Source organism: Ranitomeya imitator, chromosome 4 (genome assembly GCF_032444005.1).
Source record: "Ranitomeya imitator isolate aRanImi1 chromosome 4, aRanImi1.pri, whole genome shotgun sequence".
In the NCBI taxonomy this organism is placed as follows: domain Eukaryota; kingdom Metazoa; phylum Chordata; class Amphibia; order Anura; family Dendrobatidae; genus Ranitomeya; species Ranitomeya imitator.
In genome coordinates, this window is record NC_091285.1 from 561,901,923 (window position 1) to 561,920,117 (window position 18,195).

Genomic DNA, 18,195 nt, shown 5'->3' on the forward strand with positions numbered 1-18,195 from the left:
AACAGGTGTATGGGGATAATTTCCCTTCCTTTTTAGGACAAAAAGAGCAACTTTTCAAGGGAGGGCATGCAGAAGGTTGAGGGGGAAGGTAACAGAAAACTTGAATAAATGAAAAGAACAACAAAAAGCATAGTAAGTAAATGACATCACACATACAGTATCATCCAATGAACTTCAGCTTTTAAAGTAAGTAATTGGATAAAGTTAGTTGATTCTTTTTTGCAATTTTATCTCTTTTGTTTGAAATTTCATTTGTACTGGACAGAGGTGTGTAAAGTAATAGACTTTAATATTTTCCCCACAAGGGAATTATAAGAAATTCTTGTCAGGCTTGGAGAGTGAGGGAGCTGAATAAGTTGCTAGTATCAAGAAACGGTATGTTGGCATATTAGCTATAGACGTTGCCTTCTCTGTTCTGACCTTTATATTAATGTTAATAGCTTTGGAGAAATAAAATGTAAATTTATCTCTAAATGGATCAGTGCAAGCTGGGGACCTAAGTGTTGCTCGAAGCATTTGTGTTAAAATTAAAACATTTATGTTTCACCACTTAATTTTATTAGTTTCTCACTGGAGTTGGCTGAATAGATACTACAATAAGTACATTTTCACAGTCAGAAGATTGGATCTATAGAAAACCCTATTGTATTAATCTAGCAACCTTATAATTCTATCACCCAAACTTGCAATAAACAGGAAACACTATTTTATGTTGTCTAAGTGGATAAATCTTATAACAGGTATTTAATTTTATGACATGATAAAGACGTGTACGTTTTACAGCCCATGCTGAGAATTCCTAATAGCAATCTAACCAGCTATTCTTTGAAGTGATAGTTCTTGTAATAAGCTAACTGATAGGCAACTAAGTACGTATTATTGATTTAGTTGGCTGCTACCAATCTAAAATGAGATGAGATATACTGGCCAAAGACATACTTAGTGCCAAATTGTTTTTTTGGCACTTGGCCACTCTCTAACTTTCTTTTTTAGATTACAATTCAGATATGTGTCATTTATAGATAAGCAACCTTTACATGTGTTCCAAAGTGGAGCCTTCCGCCAAGCGAAAATGTGGGGATGAAGTATTTTCTGTAACAAATTAAAAGCCCGTGGAAAGACTTACCCTGTGAATAGAAATCAGAAGATTAATACATTTACTTTATGATAGTTTCTGGTTGTCCATGTTCTCATCCATGGAGTGAGCATGAAGAAAATGATGCCAACCATCTAACCTTGACCTACAAGGTCATGCATTATCTGTCTCCTCCATACATCTCCGACCCACTCTACAGCTACTATTGGTACAAATTGATAGACAGCACCAGGCCATCAGCCACATCAGTAATCTGTGGTCAGTGGAAAGGAGCACCTTGTACCTGACATCATCCCCGACTCTACTTTTGATTCGCCAGGCTGGAGATGCCATCAGGTATTTGACAGTTCTTAGGACTCCCGTTCAGCAACCACAGATTACTGACTTGGGTAATGGACTGGTTCCTGCAAATCGATTTGCTCCAACTCTACCTGCTACCCTTACAGTACTCGTATTCACAGATCCAGAAAAGATTTCCTTCTTATGCTCTCTTCTTGTCTGCTAATGATACAATCGTTACTAGGATATCTCAAGTTTTCCCTATACTTTAGACCTCGCTACTTCAGCACATGAGATTGTCCTCCACAACTGAAACCTCCAGAAAATCCATCTCTTCAGAAAAGCCTTGAACCTTTAGAGGGAATCAGTCATCAGGTTAGGCCGACATGAGATGTGGCCACCACCTTTTAGGGCTCACATGCAGCATTCTATAATGCTGTATATAAGCCCCCAATCAAACCTGGAAGAACTGAAAAATAGCTTTTATTATACTCGCCAAAGGGTGTCGTTTTTCTTGATCTGACGCCTCCCATCTTCTTATGATCGCCGTCCTCCTGCTTGCTTCATGTGGATGACGCGTCCCTGCATCATCCACACAAGTTCCCCGGCATCGCGCTCTGTTGAGGGCAGAGCTAAGTCCTGCAGTGCGCAGGCGGCGGGAAAGGTCCACATGAACGAAAAAGGAGGATGGCATAGCAAGAAGATGGGAGGCGCTGGACCAAGAAGAGTGACACCCCTCAGACAAGACAGCCCCACAGGTGAATATAATAAAAGTTATTTTTCTTCTCTTTTGGGTGGGATTGGGTGCTTATACACAGCATTAGAGAATGCTGTATATAAGCCCTGAAAGGCAGTGGCCGCAACTCATGTCGGCAAACTTGGTGACAGGTTCCCTTTAATTGTTCTGGCATCATATCATCACTGCATTCCATCCCCTCTCATCTTTTGCTTCCTCCGCCTTACTTTATAGATTGTAAGCCCTAAAGCGCAGGCTCTGTACCAGTCTGTCACCATTAGTAATATATTATGGATACAAGCACTCTTAACATGTACAGCACTTAGAAATTATTTATGCATTCAAATGATAATAATTATTATTTACTTTTTATCCCAGGCTTGTAGATGTGTTCTTATCCTAAATATTCTGGACACACACACCCACATCCCCTCTCAGCTGTGAGCCCTTAGGTGCACATAAATTCAAAGCCATGAGTCTGACCAGACGTGTCTGACCATCTTTGAAATTCCATCTTTTAAATTACAGATTTTTAATTACTATGAATTAGACTAGAATTAGACTGGAAATGATTGGAAGGTAAAGGAATAGAAAACTACTATAATGTTTCCGTTTCTTTTAACATTCACCCCCATACTACTATCTCCTGTAATCCCTCCACCCAGTAAAGAACTAGTCATTTCTTCCTCCATCCTCCCCAGTCACCTCACCTCCTCCACAGAACTATTCCACCACATACAATTCTTTTTCTCCAGGCACACATGGCCACATCATGACCTATCCAGCTCACACCTTCTAACGCTCTGTCTGCTGCTCTTCATTGCTGGCAACATATCCCCAAATCCTGGCCCTCCTCAACACATCCCAACACTCATTTCTAATCCCCTGCCACGATCCTCTACACGTTTTTGCAACCACAGTAACCTCGTACCCATTCATCCAGCCCCCACTCCTCCTACCTGGAGCACTATGGAACGCACGCTCTGTCTGCAATAAACTGTCATTTATCCACAATCTATTTATCAATAACAAACTCTCCTTCCTCGGCATCACTGAAACCTGGCTCACCCCCTCTGACTCAGCCTCTCCAGCCGCGCTTTCCTATGGTGGATTCCACCTCTCTCACACCCCTCGCCCCAGCAACAAACGTGGTGGAGGGGTTGGCTTGTTCCTGTCCAATACCTGCTCTTTTACCCCAATTCCACTACCACCCTCTGCTACTCTTCCCTCGTTCAATGTGCACTCCGGACGCATCTACTCCCCCTCCAAACTCCAGCTTGGCTGTCATCTACCGCCCCCCAGAACTAGCCATCTCCATATTTCTTGACCACTTCACCACCTGGCTACTTCATTTCCTCTCAGCCAACATCCCCACTATCATCATGGGTGACTTCAATATCCCCATTGACACTTCCACCTCAGCCGCCTCTAAACTTTTAATGCTCACTGCCTCCTTTGGTCTCACTCAATGGTCATCCGTAGCCACCCATAAAGATGGCCACACATTGGACCACATCTTCACCCGCCTCTGTTCCCTTACTAATCTTACTCACTTACCCCTCCCCCTGTCTGACCACAACCTACTGACATTTTCTTCCCTCTCCCCTCCTAGTGCGCAACCTCCACTCCACAAACTCACTCACCCTTGCAGAAATCTCAAACATCTCAATCTAGACTCACTCTCTGAGTCCCATTTCCCTCTTACAGACTTAGCTTCCATCCATGACACAGATGCTGCTGCCACTTTTTATAACACCACAATAACAGCAACACTTGATTCAGCTGCCCCGCTCATGCATAGCAAAACTTGTAGAATCAACAGGCATCCCTGGCTAACCAGTCTGACCAAAGAACTGAGATGGGTTTCCAGGATCACTGAATGGTGATGGAAGAGATCTCGTTCTGCTGAGCACTTCACTGCATACAAGCAGTCCCTTGCCAGCTTCAAGTCCACGCTCACTGCCACAAAACAAACTTACTTCTCATCTCTCATATGCTCCCTGACTCACAACCCTAAACAGCTCTTCAACACTTTTAATTCTCTACTCCGTTCCCCAGCATCTCCTCCCTCCTTTCTAATTTTGGCTGAAGAATTTGCCTCTTTCTTTAAGCAGAAGATCGATAACATCAGAAAAAGCTTTGGCCCGCAGCCCCCAATGCGCCTCCTCTTGACTTCTCAGCCCTCTTCCAAACCCAGCTTCTCCATCATGACAGACGATCAGCTCTCCATCCTTCTGTCAAGATCACATCTCCCATCCCACCTCATCCCTAACCTCGCAAAAGTCTTCATCCCAACCCTAACACAAGTCTTCAACCTCCCACTTACAAACGGTGTCTTCCCCTCATCCTTCACACACACATCAATCACACCTATCTTCAAAAAACCTCCCTCGACCCATCCTCTATGTCGAGCTATCACCCGATATCCCTTCTCCCTTATGCCTCAAAACTACTGGAACAGCATGTTCATCTTGAACTGTCCTCCCACATCTCCTTCTGCTCCCTCTTTACCAGTTACAATTTGGCTTCCGACCACATCACTCAACTAAAACTGCCCTAACTAAAGTTACCAATGACCTACTAACCGCCAAGAGCAAGCAACACTACTCTGTCCTCCTCCTCCTCCTGGTCCTGTTACAGATTCTCTCATCTCTTGGCATCACAGACTTGGCCCTATCCTGGATCTCATCATATCTAACAGACCAGACATTCAGTGTCTCCCTCTTCCACATCACCTCCTCATCTCGCCCCCTGTCTGTCGGTGTTCTCCAAGGCTCAGTTCTAGGACCCCTACTCTTCTTCATCTACACCTTCGGCCTGGGACAGCTCATAGAATCCCATGGTTTAAAATATCATCTCTATGCTGATGACACGCAGATCTACCTATCTGGACCCGCCCACACTTCCTTACTTACCAAAATTACCAAAATCCTACAATGTCTGTCTGCTATTTCATCCTTCTTTTCTGCTCGTTTTCTAAAGCTGAACATGGGCAAAACAGAATTCATCAACTTTCTCCCACCTCACTCTACCCCTCCACCTGACCTATCCATCAATATCAATGGCTGCTCACTTTCCCGTGTTCCGCACGCTTGGTGCCTCGGGGTGATCGTTCACTCTAAACAGTACTTTCTTCACGGCACGGGGGAGTAGAGGGTAACAGAGGAGAGTGCGGCAGACGAGACGACGGCCGTTTTGCGCTACACCAGAGCGCTTCTACGGGTCCGTAGCCAAAAGGGAAGTGACGGCAGGCTAAGTAGGTAAGTGAGTACGAACTCCTCCTGTGTCATCAACCCGTCGGGCAATAAAAAAAGTGCACAGTGTAATAAAAACAATTGAAAAACAAATGCATATTACTGACATATAGAAGATACATATATATACAATCCTGCAATCAATATGTAATGTTAGTATACAATGCCACAGCTAAAGGTACCTTCACACATAACGATATCGTTAACGATATCATTGCTTTTTGTGACGTAGCAACGATATCGTTAAGGAAATCGTTCTGTGTGACAGCGACCAACGATCAGGCCCCTGCTGGGAGATCGTTGGTCACTGAGGAAAGTCCAGAACTTTATTTCGTCGCTGGACTCCCTGCAGACATCGCTGGATCGGCGTGTGTGACACCGATCCAGCGATGTCTTCACTGGTAACCAGGGTAAACATCGGGTCACTAAGCGCAGGGCCGCGCTTAGTAACCCAATGTTTACCCTGGTTACCAGCGTAAAAGTAAAAAAAACAAACACTACATACTTACCTACCGCTGTCTGTCCCCGGCGCTGTGCTTCTCTGCACTCCTCCTGCACTGACTGTGAGCACCGGTCAGCCGGAAAGCAGAGCGGTGACGTCACTGCTCTGCTTTCCGGCCGCTGTGCTCACAGTCAGTGCAGGAGGAGTGCAGAGAAGCTGAGCGCCGGGGACAGACAGCGGTAGGTAAGTATGTAGTGTTTGTTTTTTTTACTTTTACGCTGGTAACCAGGGTAAACATCGGGTTACTAAGCGCGGCCCTGCGCTTAGTAACCCGATGTTTACCCTGGTTACCCGGGGACCTCGGGATCGTTGGTCGCTGGAGAGCTGTCTGTGTGACAGCTCTCCAGCGACCAAACAGCGACGCTGCAGCGATCGACATCGTTGTCGGTATCGCTGCAGCGTCGCTGAGTGTGAAGGTACCTTAAGGCATTGCTCACAACCAGTGACCGCAATGTCTATCTAGACAACGGGAGGAGAGAGTAACATCATAGGCTCCGTGAAAGAGGATATCCGGAGGAATTGTTAGATTCTGCATTGGAACGGATAGAAACTGCACATTCCGGTTCCAGAGAGAGATCGCCAGGTTCAGAGGTACAGCGTTTTTCTTTTTGTTTTCAGTATAGCCCCTTAGATAAGGAAATTAGAGCTACCCTCCGTAAGCACTGGCATGTTCTGGAGAGGGACAGAGAGCTAACCGGCAGAACAACAGGAGGTCTGGTGGTTTCTAATAGGCGGGGGATCCGTATAAGAGATACTCTAATACAGAATCGAGTCACAAAAGACAGATCTAATTGGTTAGAGTGAGCCGTTCCGATAGGCAATCATCGGTGTGGACATTGTCAATATTGTCGGTTTCATCTATTGGGCCAGATACTGCATATCGGACCCGTGACTCATCAGGTGCGACAATTTATTTCCTGCAAAACGGAGTTCGTGGTGTATGTAATTTTTTGTCCCTGCGGGCGATTTTATATCGGTAAGACTATCCGAAGGTTATACGTGCGGTTTAGAGAACATTTTAAATCGGTCTCCTCTGGCAAAGGTGTTCCGAGATTAATTGATCATATAAAAGAGAACCATGATGGCAACCCAGAGGTTTTAACCTTTGCGGGTATTGAGAAAATAGTCTTACCAGTACAGGGTGGTGATCTTCATAAGATACTTTTAAGACAGGAGGCAAAATGGATTCTACGAACGAAAGCGACTGGTCCAGCTGGCCTCAATGACAGAATTGACATGTCTGTATTTTTGTAGGTCTATGGTTATTCAATGGTTTCTTTTTGTTTCCTCCGTTTTTTTATTGTTTTCTCTTTGTCTAATTTTCTGTTGAAATTATTTGCTATATTGTTTATATGTTCCCTGAATATAATGCCGGTAGGATCGTCTATGATGTTACTCTCTCCTTCCGTTGTCTAGATAGACATTGCGGTCACTGGTTGTGAGCAATGCCTTAGTTGTGGCATTGTATACTAACATTACATATTGATTGCAGGATTGTATATATATGTATCTTCTATATGTCATTAATATGCATTTGTTTTTAAATTGTTTTTATTACACTGTGCACTTTTTTTATTGCCCGATGGGTTGATGACACAGGTGGAGTTCGTATTCACTTACCTACTTAGCCTGCCGTCACTTCCCTTTTGGCTATGGACCCGTAGAAGCACTCTGGTGTAGCGCGAAACGGCCGTCGTCTCGTCTGCCGCACTCTCCTCTGTTACCCTCTACTCCCCCGTGCCGTGAAGAATGTACCGTTTGGTGTTGCAATAAAGGACACTTGAAACTGCATCTTGGTGAGTGCATCTACGTTTCTTATATTGCTGGATTTTTTTCATGCAGATAGCACCTCCATTTCTCTCTCAGACTGCCGTACACATTATTTATGTGCCACTTTTTCTCTGAATTGAGGGCTGTGCTGCTCTTTTGCCTCTTTTTGTGATCCTTCACTCTACCCTCTCTTTGAAGTCACATATCCAAGCCCTTGCCTCCTCTTGCTGATTCCATCTCAAAAAAATTTCCTGGATCCGTGCATTCCTTGACCATAAAACCACAAAAACACTAGTACATGACCTTATCATCTCCCACCTCGACTACTGCAACCTCCTACTCTCTGGCCTCCCCTCTAGCACTCTGGCACCACTCCAATCCATCCTAAACTCTGCTGCCCGACAAATCCACCTGTCTCCCCATTACTCCCCAGCCTCTCCTCTCTGCCAGGCCCTTCACTGGCTTCCTATTGCCCAGAGGCTACAGTTCAAAACACTAACAATGACATACAAAGCCATTTACAACCTGATTCGTCCATACATCTGTAACATGGTCTCCCGTTACCTACCTACACGCAACCTTCGATCGTCTCATGATCTCCTTCTCTACTCCTCTCTCATCTCTTCCTCCCACAACCGCATCCAAGACTTTTCCCATCCTTCCCCTATACTCTGGAACTCTCTACCCCAACACATCAGGCTCTCGACTACCACGGAAACCTTCAAAAGGAACCTGAAGACCCACCTCTTCCGACAAGCCTACAACTTGCAGTGATCCCCAGTCTACTGAACTGCCGCATGACCAGCTCTACCCTCTCCTAGTGTATCCTCACCCATCCCCTGTATACTGTGAGCCCTCGCGGGCAGGGTCCTCTCTCCTCCTGTACTTGTGTGTGCCTTGTTTTACTCATGTTTATTGTACTTGTCTATATTTGCCCCATTCACATGTAAAGCGCCATGGAATAAATGGCGACATAAAAATGTATAATAATAATAATAATGATAATTATCTATTTCTCTGTAATTTTAAAGTCTTATTGCTTAAAAGTTATGGACTCTTCTGCAATGAGATTATTCTCTAATTATGAGTGATGTGTCCTATGAATGAGAAGAAGAACCTCTGTATGAAGGTGCAATTCATGACTTCAATGTGGTTTCCCCTTTGCTTCTTCCTTAGACATTCACACATTGTGCAATATGGAATGGAATAGCACACCATATTACAAATGAAACTCTTCCATATGGAAGCCATATATTTTACAGCACTGAAAAAAATGTATCCAAGGAGAAACATGCGGAATATGATGGAACATGCTCCATATTGGAAAATATGAACTGCAAGTAAACAAGCAATTATAGAAAGCATAACAGTTGTTGAAGTCGAGTTTAAAATTGGCATGTATTGATAAAGGTGTTGTTCACCATTTGGGAACATTGTTTTCTGCTGAAATGCATGTATTTGAAGCTAAAATATATTGATTTGCATTTAAGTTTAATTAAAAATTGCACATTATGAGTTTTACAAGCTCTTTGTTTTCCTCAGCATTCAACTTTGATGTGATCTGTGGTCATAAATCAGCTAAGAGTAGGTCAGAAAAGAGTTTCAATCTTTCCTGCCAGACCATCAAAGTACACTGACAGATTCTCAGTTTACTCTTTCTGCAGTAGGCAACTGACAGTCTGAAAAAGAAGCTGTGGAAGGCAGACTGTGTAAAAAGCTTTTTAGCCCCAATTGCATATACTTGGTGAAGTGGATTTGCTTCCTCATAGGTCATGGTGGTGAGTAGCAAACTGGAGGTAGGGTTGAGCGAAATAGATCGGACAATTTAAAAAATCGCCGACTTTTTGCAAAGTCAGGTTTCGTGAAACCCTACCCGATCCCACTGTGGGATCGGCCATGAGGCCGGCGATCTGCGTGCCAAAGTCGCGTTTCATATGGCGCTTTAAGCGCCATTTCTCAGCAAATGAAGGAGGACGCAGAGTGTGGGCAGCGTGATGACATAGGTCTCGGTCCCCACCATCTTAGAGAAGGGCATTGCAGTGATTGGCTTTCTTTCTGCGGCGTCACAGGGGCTATAAAGGGGCGTGCCATCTTACTTCTGCCGATCTTAGCATAGGGAGAGGTTGCTGCCGCTTCATCAGAAGAAGGGATATAGTTAGGGAGGGAAGATTAACCCTGAAACTGCTTGTGCTGTAGCGATTTCCACTGTCCAACACCACCTTTTCTTTGCAGGGACAGTGGAGGCTATATTTTTGTGCATCAGTGCTGTAGCTTATTAGGCTGCCTTATAAGGCTCCCTGATAGCTGCATTGCTGTTTGTACGACGCTGTGCAAACCAACTGCTTTTTTAAAAGCAAAAATCCTGTTGCTGCTTTCTGCACAGTTCTCTTGTTTCTTTGTCCACACTCTTTTGTGTGCAGCAGTCCTTTTTATTGCTGCCATACTTGTCCTTTGATCATTGTAGGGAGATTGAAATTGTACTACAGCCCTTGTATTTTTTTATATATCTGGCAGCCACGTTCTGCCACTGACATTGTGTAGTGTAATACACAGGGCCTGTCTTTTTGCTGCATTCTCCCCCCAAAAAAAGTGAGATTTAAATTGCCCACAAGTTTCTATACGTCAGTTTTGTTGGTCGTATATCTGGCAGCCACGTTGTGCCACTGACATTTTGTAGTGTAATACACTGGGCCTGTTTTTTGCTGTATTCTTCCCCCAAAAAAAGGGAGTTTTAAATTGCCAAAAAGTTTCTATACGTCAGTTCTGTTTGCCGTATATCTGGCAGCTACGTTCTGCCACTTACATTGTGTAGTGTAATACACAGGGCCTGTTTTTTGCTGCAGTCTCCCCCCCCAAAAAAAAAGTGAGATTTAAATTGACAGCAAGTTTCTATACGTCAGTTCTGTTTGTCGTTTATCTGCCAGCCACGTTCTGCCACTTACATTGTATAGTGTAATACACTGGGCCTGTTTTTTGCTGCATTTTTCCCCCCAAAAAGGGAGTTTTAAATTGCCAAAAAGTTTCTATACGTCAGTTCTGTTTGCCGTATATCTTGGCAGCCACGTTCTGCCACTGACATTGTGTAGTGTAATACACTGGACCTGTTTTTTGCTGTATTCTCCCCCCAAAAAAGGGAGTTTTAAATTGCCAAAAAGTTTCTGTACGTCAGTTCTGTTGGTCGTATATCTGCCAGCCACGTTGTGCCACTTACATTGTGTAGTGTAATACACTGGGCCTGTTTTTTGCTACATTCTCCCCCCCAAAAAAAGGAGATTTAAATTGCCAACAAGTTTCTATACGTCAGTTCTGTTTGTCGTATATATCTGACAGCCACGTTCTGCCAGTTACATTGTGTAGTGTAATACACTGGGCCTGTTTTTTGCTACATTCTCCCCCCCAAAAAAGGAGATTTAAATTGACAACAAGTTTCTATACGTCAGTTCTGTTCGTCGTATATATCTGACAGCCACGTTCTGCCACTGTCATTGTGTAGCATAATACACTGGGCCTGTTTTTTGCAGCATTCTCCCCCCCAAAAAAGGGAGATTTAAATTGACAACAAGTTTCTATACGTCAGTTCTGTTTGTCGTATATCTGGCAGCCACGTTCTGCCACTGACATTGTGTAGTGTAATACACAGGGCCTGTTTTTTGCTGCAGTCTTCCCGCCAAAAAAAGGGAGATATAAATTCTCCAAAAGTTAGTATACACCTTCTACCTTGTTTAACAGTACCATATAACGGTTGTTATTTTGGTAACATTTCCCCAAAAATGAGGAAGTCTGGTGGAAGAGGCCGTGGGCGGTCGTTGCCAGCTGGTACTGATGGTGGTGTTGGTAGTGGAGCATCTGGTGGTACTGAGAAAAACAAGATAGCACCAAAGGCTGAAGGTATTGAGCCAGCGTCATCGTCTGGCTACACAAGGCCTCGAAGGCTCCCTTATCTTGGAGTTGGAAAACAGCTTTTAAAGCTGGAGCAGCAGGAACAAGTTTTGGCTTTCCTTGCTGACTCAGCCTCTAGCTCTTTCGCCTCCTCTTCAGAAGGTTCGAAATCTAAAAGCAGCGAGTCGTCACTGGCTGCTCTTGGTCCGGAAAATGTAGCTTCCTTGTGTCCTTCACCCAAAACAAAATTGAAGGATGTGGCAGGCAACACTACACTTTACTCTATGGAGCTCTTTACACATATCGTGCCTGGGTTAGAGAGGGAAATTGTTAAAAGCCCATTACAAGATGAATCGGACATGGAGTGCACTGATGCACAGCCACAGCTAGATTATTATGCTGTTCCATTGACTCAGATCACTACATTGCCCTCGCAGTGTACTAAGCCAGAATCTGACCCTGATGAGACTATGGTGCCAAGTCACAAACACTATAGCACCTTAAACGGTTACCCAGAGGATGGTGCATTGAAGAGGAGGTGATAGATGACCCAGTTGTTGACCCAGATTGGCAGCCATTGGGGGAAGAGGGTGCCGCTGGCAGTAGCTCAGAAGCGGAGGAGGATGATCCGCAGCAGCCATCTACATTGAAAAAGCTGTCATCTGGCAGGCCCGTATCAGGCCAAAAATGTGTGTCAAAAACCTCAACAGGTGTAGGACAGCGTGGCCATCTGGTGACAGTAGCACAGCGTGCAAAGCGTGAAAAGGTATTCCATAGTAGGACGAGTGCAGTGTGGCAATTTTTTAACCAAGATCCGAATGATCAGTCCAAAGTTATATGTAAGAAATGCTCCAAGACCTTTAGCAGAAGGAAGAATCTCCAAAATTTAAATACAACGTGCATGCGTAGACATTTAACCAGCACGCACTTGGAAGTATGGACTAACTACCAAACGTTCCGTACCGTTGGTGCACCTGCTCATATTGAAGCTAGTCAGCAATGCAACATTGCTTCCCTCACTGGAAGCCCACCGGTTATAATACCACCAGTAGCAAATGTGGAGGTATTGTCGCAAGGACAAAGGAGTGAGGGAATCACAAGGTTCTTGGTTGGAAACACTGTAGGTAGGCCCACATCAAGAATGCCATCACCAAGCCTCTCTCAATCTGCCATGTCCACCACCACCCCCGCTAGTTCCACCATATGCAGCTCTCCAGTCCAGCTCAGCCTAAAAGAGACTCTTGATAGGAAAAGAAAGTACTCTTCCTCTCATCCGCGTAGACAGGGTTTGAACGGCTACATTGCTCGACTAATCTCATTAGAGATGATGCCCTACCGGTTGGTTGAAAGCGAAGCTTTCAAAGCCCTGATGGCCTACGCAGTACCACGCTATGACCTACCCAGTCGACACTTCTTTGCGAGAAAAGCCATCCCAGCACTCCACGAACATGTCAAAGAACGCATTGTCCATGCACTGAGGTAATTGGTCAGTAGAAAGGTGCACCTCACAACAGATGCATGGACCAGTAGGTATGGCCAGGGCCATTACGTGTCCATCATGGCACACTGGGTTAATGTGGTGGATGCAGGGTCCACAGGGGACAGCCATAGTGGCACAGTTCTGCCTAGCCCACGGTCTAGGAAACAGTTGGCTGTAGTAGTTCGCCCCCCTCCTCCTCCTCCTCCTCCTCCAGAAGCGAAAGCTCATCCACAGAGCACAGTCGCACGACCACTCAATCCACTGCTGCCAGTGTTGCACCCAAGGTATCCCATTATCGAACAGCTTGTGGTAAGCGTCAGCAGGCTGTGCTGGAAATGAAGTGTTTGGGTGACAACAGACACACCGCGGAAGTACTGGCCGAGTACTTGCAGCAAGAAACTGAGTCATGGCTGGGCAGTGTACATCTTGAGGCAGGCAAGGTAGTCAGTGAAAACGGAAGGAATTTTATGGCTGCCATCGCCCTTTCAGAACTGAAACAGATAACTTGCCTGGCTCACACCTTGAACCTGGTGGTGCAGTGCTTCCTCAAAAATTACCCTGATTTACCAGACCTGCTCCTGAAGGTGCGCAGACTTTGCTCGCACATCCGCCAGTCGCCCGTACACTCCATATGCTGAACCATCAGAGATCGCTGAATCTTCCCCAGCACCACCTAATAATCGATTGCAACAAGGTGGAACTCCCCACTGCACATGCTTCAGAGGCTGTGCGAACAGAGGCGTGCTGTCATGTATTTGTGGGAGGATACACATACACGGGCAGGCAGTTGGATGGCAGACATAGAGTTGTCTGGTGTGCAGTGGTCGAAGCTCCAAAACCTGTGTCAAGTCCTTCAGTGTTTTGAGGAATGCACACGGCTGGTCAGTGCAGACGACGCCATCATAGGCATGAGCATCCCACTAATGCGTCTGCTGATGCAAAGTTTGATGCACATCAAGGAGCAGGCGTCTGCAGCCGAGGAGGAGGGAAGCCTTGATGACAGTCAGCCATTGTCTGCTCAGGGAAGTCTCCGGGACGTGGTGGCGGATGAAGAGGAGGAGGAGGATGATGGGGATGAATATTTATGGGAGGAGGATGCTTCTCAGGGGGCAATAGAAACTGGTGGCATTGCAAGGTCAGGTACAGGGTTTTTGCGGGCCACAAGTGATGTAGGTTTTAAAGAAAGTGCTCCTCAACCCAGCACAAGCAGTGAATTGACACCTGGAACTTTGGCCCACATGGTGGTTATGCCTTGCGTATCCTAAAATGGGACCCCCGCATTATCAAAATGATGACCGATGACGATTACTGGTTGGCCTGCCTCCTGGATCCACGATACAAAGGAAAATTACTAAATATCATGCCACATGAGAACCTTGAGCAAATATTGGCTACCAAACAAGCAACTCTTGTAGACCGTTTGGTTCAGGCATTCCCAGCACACAGCAGCGGTGATGGTTCTCACACGAGCTGTAAGGGGCAACATGACAGAGGTGTTTGAGGTGCCCAAAGCCGAAGTGGCGTTGGACAGAGGGGATTTATGACCAGGTTGTGGAGTGATTTTCGCAATGACCGCAGACACGACAGGTACTGCTGCATCGATTCAAAGTGACAGGAGACAGCATTTGTCCAGTATGGTTACCAACTATTTTTCCGCCATTATCGATGTTTTCCCTCACAGGTCATTCCCCTTTGATTACTGGGCATCTAAACTAAACACCTGGCCCGAATTGGCAGAATATGCATTACAGGAGCTCGCTTGCCCAGCTGCTAGTGTGCTATCAGAAAGAGTCTTCAGTGCTGATGGTTCAATACTGACCGAAAAAAGGACACGTCTGACTCCCCGAAATGTTGATGATCTAACCTTCATTAAATTGAACCAATCATGGATTTCAAATTATTTTGCTCCACCTTCCCCTGCTGACACGTAGCTTGCCAGAAATTTTTTTTGTTTTTGGCCTCCTCTTACTGACTGCTCCAATTCGGCCATTTGCAGGTGCCGAATGTCCACCATAGGCCATTTGTATACCTCCCTAAATGGGCTGACTCTCCCCACAGGGATGTGGTCAAAACTTGGCGCATGCACCCGTGCGAGTGCCGTTTGCCTGGACAGGTGAGTGTGCCCACTCTGGGGTGACGCCCTGGCACAGGGTCCCTCATAGTACAATGAAGTGTCTCTGATGGTGGTGGTGCACGACCAATGTCAGACACACCATCGTAATATGAGGGGCCCTGTGCCAGTACCGCCGCCGACAAGAGAGTGTTCCCCCCAGCTCGAACTGTGCTCTACCACTTGCAAAACTTACCTCTCCCTGCCCCACCACTGTGTAGTCTGTGCTGTTAAATCCTTAAATGGCACTGCCATTACAAATTTGTTGCAATGATAGATGATAGTAAAAATATACAGGGGACCTGGCCTCCATTTAGACCACTTAATACTTTGCGCCAACTACCACTGTCTGCAACTCTGCAGAGGAGCCCACCCCTGTACCTCGCTATGCCACCAGTTTATTTATGATCAATTCCTTGGCAGACTTTAGTATTTTGGCCTACTAATTGTGTCAGCCACTTATAACAGTTGTCCTCCACTGAACAAAGCTATGCCACCTGTGTACTCCTGTTACCAATTGTGAACTGCATGTAGCCTACTTACTTATTTGTGCCTAGTAACTGTGTCAGCCTCTCATTACAGTTGTCCTTCCACGCTGAACCAAGCTAGGTTAGTCCTGCTAGCAGTTTTGAACTGCATTTAGCCACTTTTTTTTTTTATTTTAGGCCTCTGTCTGTCTGTCTGTCTGCGCCACACATTACAACTGTCCCCCGCTGAAAAAAGCTATGCCGCCTGTGTACTACTCAAACAAATTTTGAACTGACATTAGCCTACTTTTTATATTTTAGGCCTACTCTGTCTGTCTGAGCCACTTATTACAGTTGTCCTCCGCTGAACCAAGCTATGCCGCCTGTGTAATCCTGTTACCAATTGTGAACTGAATATAGCCTTCTTTTTTATTTTAGTCCTACTCTGTGTGTCAGAGCCGCTAATTACACTTGTCCTCCTCTGCTGAACCACGCTATGCCGCCTGTGTACTCCTCTTACAAATTTTGAACTGCAATTAGCCACCTTTTTTTTATTTTAGGCCTACTCTGTCTGTCTGAGCCACTTATTACAGTTGTCCTCCGATGAACAAAGCTGAGCCTCAATTTTCTTCTGGTGTCAGATATTAAACTGCATTTTGCCTACTTCTTTGGTGGGGCCTACAAATGGTGTGTGCAGCTGCTTGGTGTTCTCCACTGAATAAAGCTGAGCCTCAATTTTCATCCTGGTTAGGATATTACACTGCATTTGACCTACTGGTTTGGTTACACTTACTAACGGTGTCTGCCGCTGCTTGTTGTTCTCCTTGAACTGTACAAAGCTGAGCTTCAATTTTCATCCTGGTTAGGATATTACACTGCATTTGGCCTACTGGTTTGGTTACGCCTACTAACGTTGTCTGCCGCTCCTTGCATTTCTCCTCCACTGAACAAAGCTGAGCCTCAATTTTCATCCTGTTTAGGATATTACACTGCATTTGACCTACTGGTTTGGTTACACCTACTAATGTTGTCTGCCGCTCCTTGCATTTCTCCTCCACTGAATAAAGCTGAGCCTCAATTTTCATCCTGTTTCGGATGTTAAACTGCATTTGGTTGGGACTACTAACGGTGTCTGCCGCTCCTTGGATTTCTCCTCCACTAAGCAAAGCTGAGCTTCAATTTTCATCCTGTTTAGGATATTACACTGCATTTGACCTACTGGTTTGGTTACGCCTACTAACGTTGCCTGCCGCTCCTTGCATTTCTCCTCCACTGAACAAAGCTGAGCCTCAATTTTCATCCTGTTTCGGATGTTAAACTACATTTGGCCTACTTATTTGGCTGGGCCTGGAAGATGCTGCAAGCCAGTGCTTGAAGCTGCGATAGGTGAGTAATTCTTATAGACAGCATAGGTGTGAATAAAGGCCTCCATACACATAAAGTAAAAGCCTGCTTAACTGACCAATTTTGGTTAGACTGAGCAATTATCTATCTTTGTAAGTGGTGCATACTAATTCTCTCTTGAAAGATAATGTTGGGAGAGATAAAAATTGGGCAGTTTGAATTTGAATAATGGATCCTTATATTTTCTCCCTGAAATTTGTACCTTCTTTCCATTAAATACACATACTGTACATACTATAGTATTCTCACCCATCCCTTGTAGATTGTGAGCCCTCGTGGGCAGGGTCCTCTCTCCTCCTGTACCAGTTGTGACTTGTATTGTTTAAGATTATTGTACTTATTTTTATTATGTATACCCCTCCTCATATGTAAAGCACCATGGAATAAATGGTTCTATAATAATAATATATAATAATAATAATAATACTATACTGTCAGCTAAATTCAGTGACATTTATTTGACTGGAAAAGGCAAAGTTACATCTTAAAGGGTAAGTCCCATCTTTATAAATGGGTACTACTTGTAAACATAAGCAATTTTGCAATGTATTGCTTATTTAAACATTTAGGCATTCTTGAGTTCTAAACACTTTTTGTTTCCTTTGTTTATAGTTTGTTGCCTTAGAGACTGACCGCAGTAGTGCTCGCAATCTCTTTTCTATCGCACTTGTAAGCACTGCTTTGAAGCTGGCCAGGATCACTGGAGTGCACTGGTACATCCTAATCCTAATAAGCTGTAAACAAACAAAAAAGTGTTAATATCTGAAGAACGGCTGAAAAACTTAATAAACACAAAATTGTTAAAATATTTGTTTTTACAAGCACTCTCTGAAAATATCCATCTATAGAGAAGGAAATAACCCTTTAACAGTTGAGGATTAAGCACATGGATTAGCCGAACATTACTGAGACTTTGAGGGTCCGCATCCGAGATGTATCCTTAATTACCTTTCCTCTTAAGATATTTTGAGGTGAACTCTTGAATTTTAAATATTTCTAGAGTGTTATGACACTATAAATCTATGTAAATAAATGTTATTATTATTTTCGCATTTAATGCTAAAATATTAAAATATATTTTATTCTTTTCATGAAGTGAACAAACTTACTATATGTATACTCATGGGGAAAATGTCTAGTAATCTGGTATCAGAAATGGTCCAGACTGGAAGTTTATCGTACAGAAAATCCAGGTATTTACTTTTTATAAATATATAT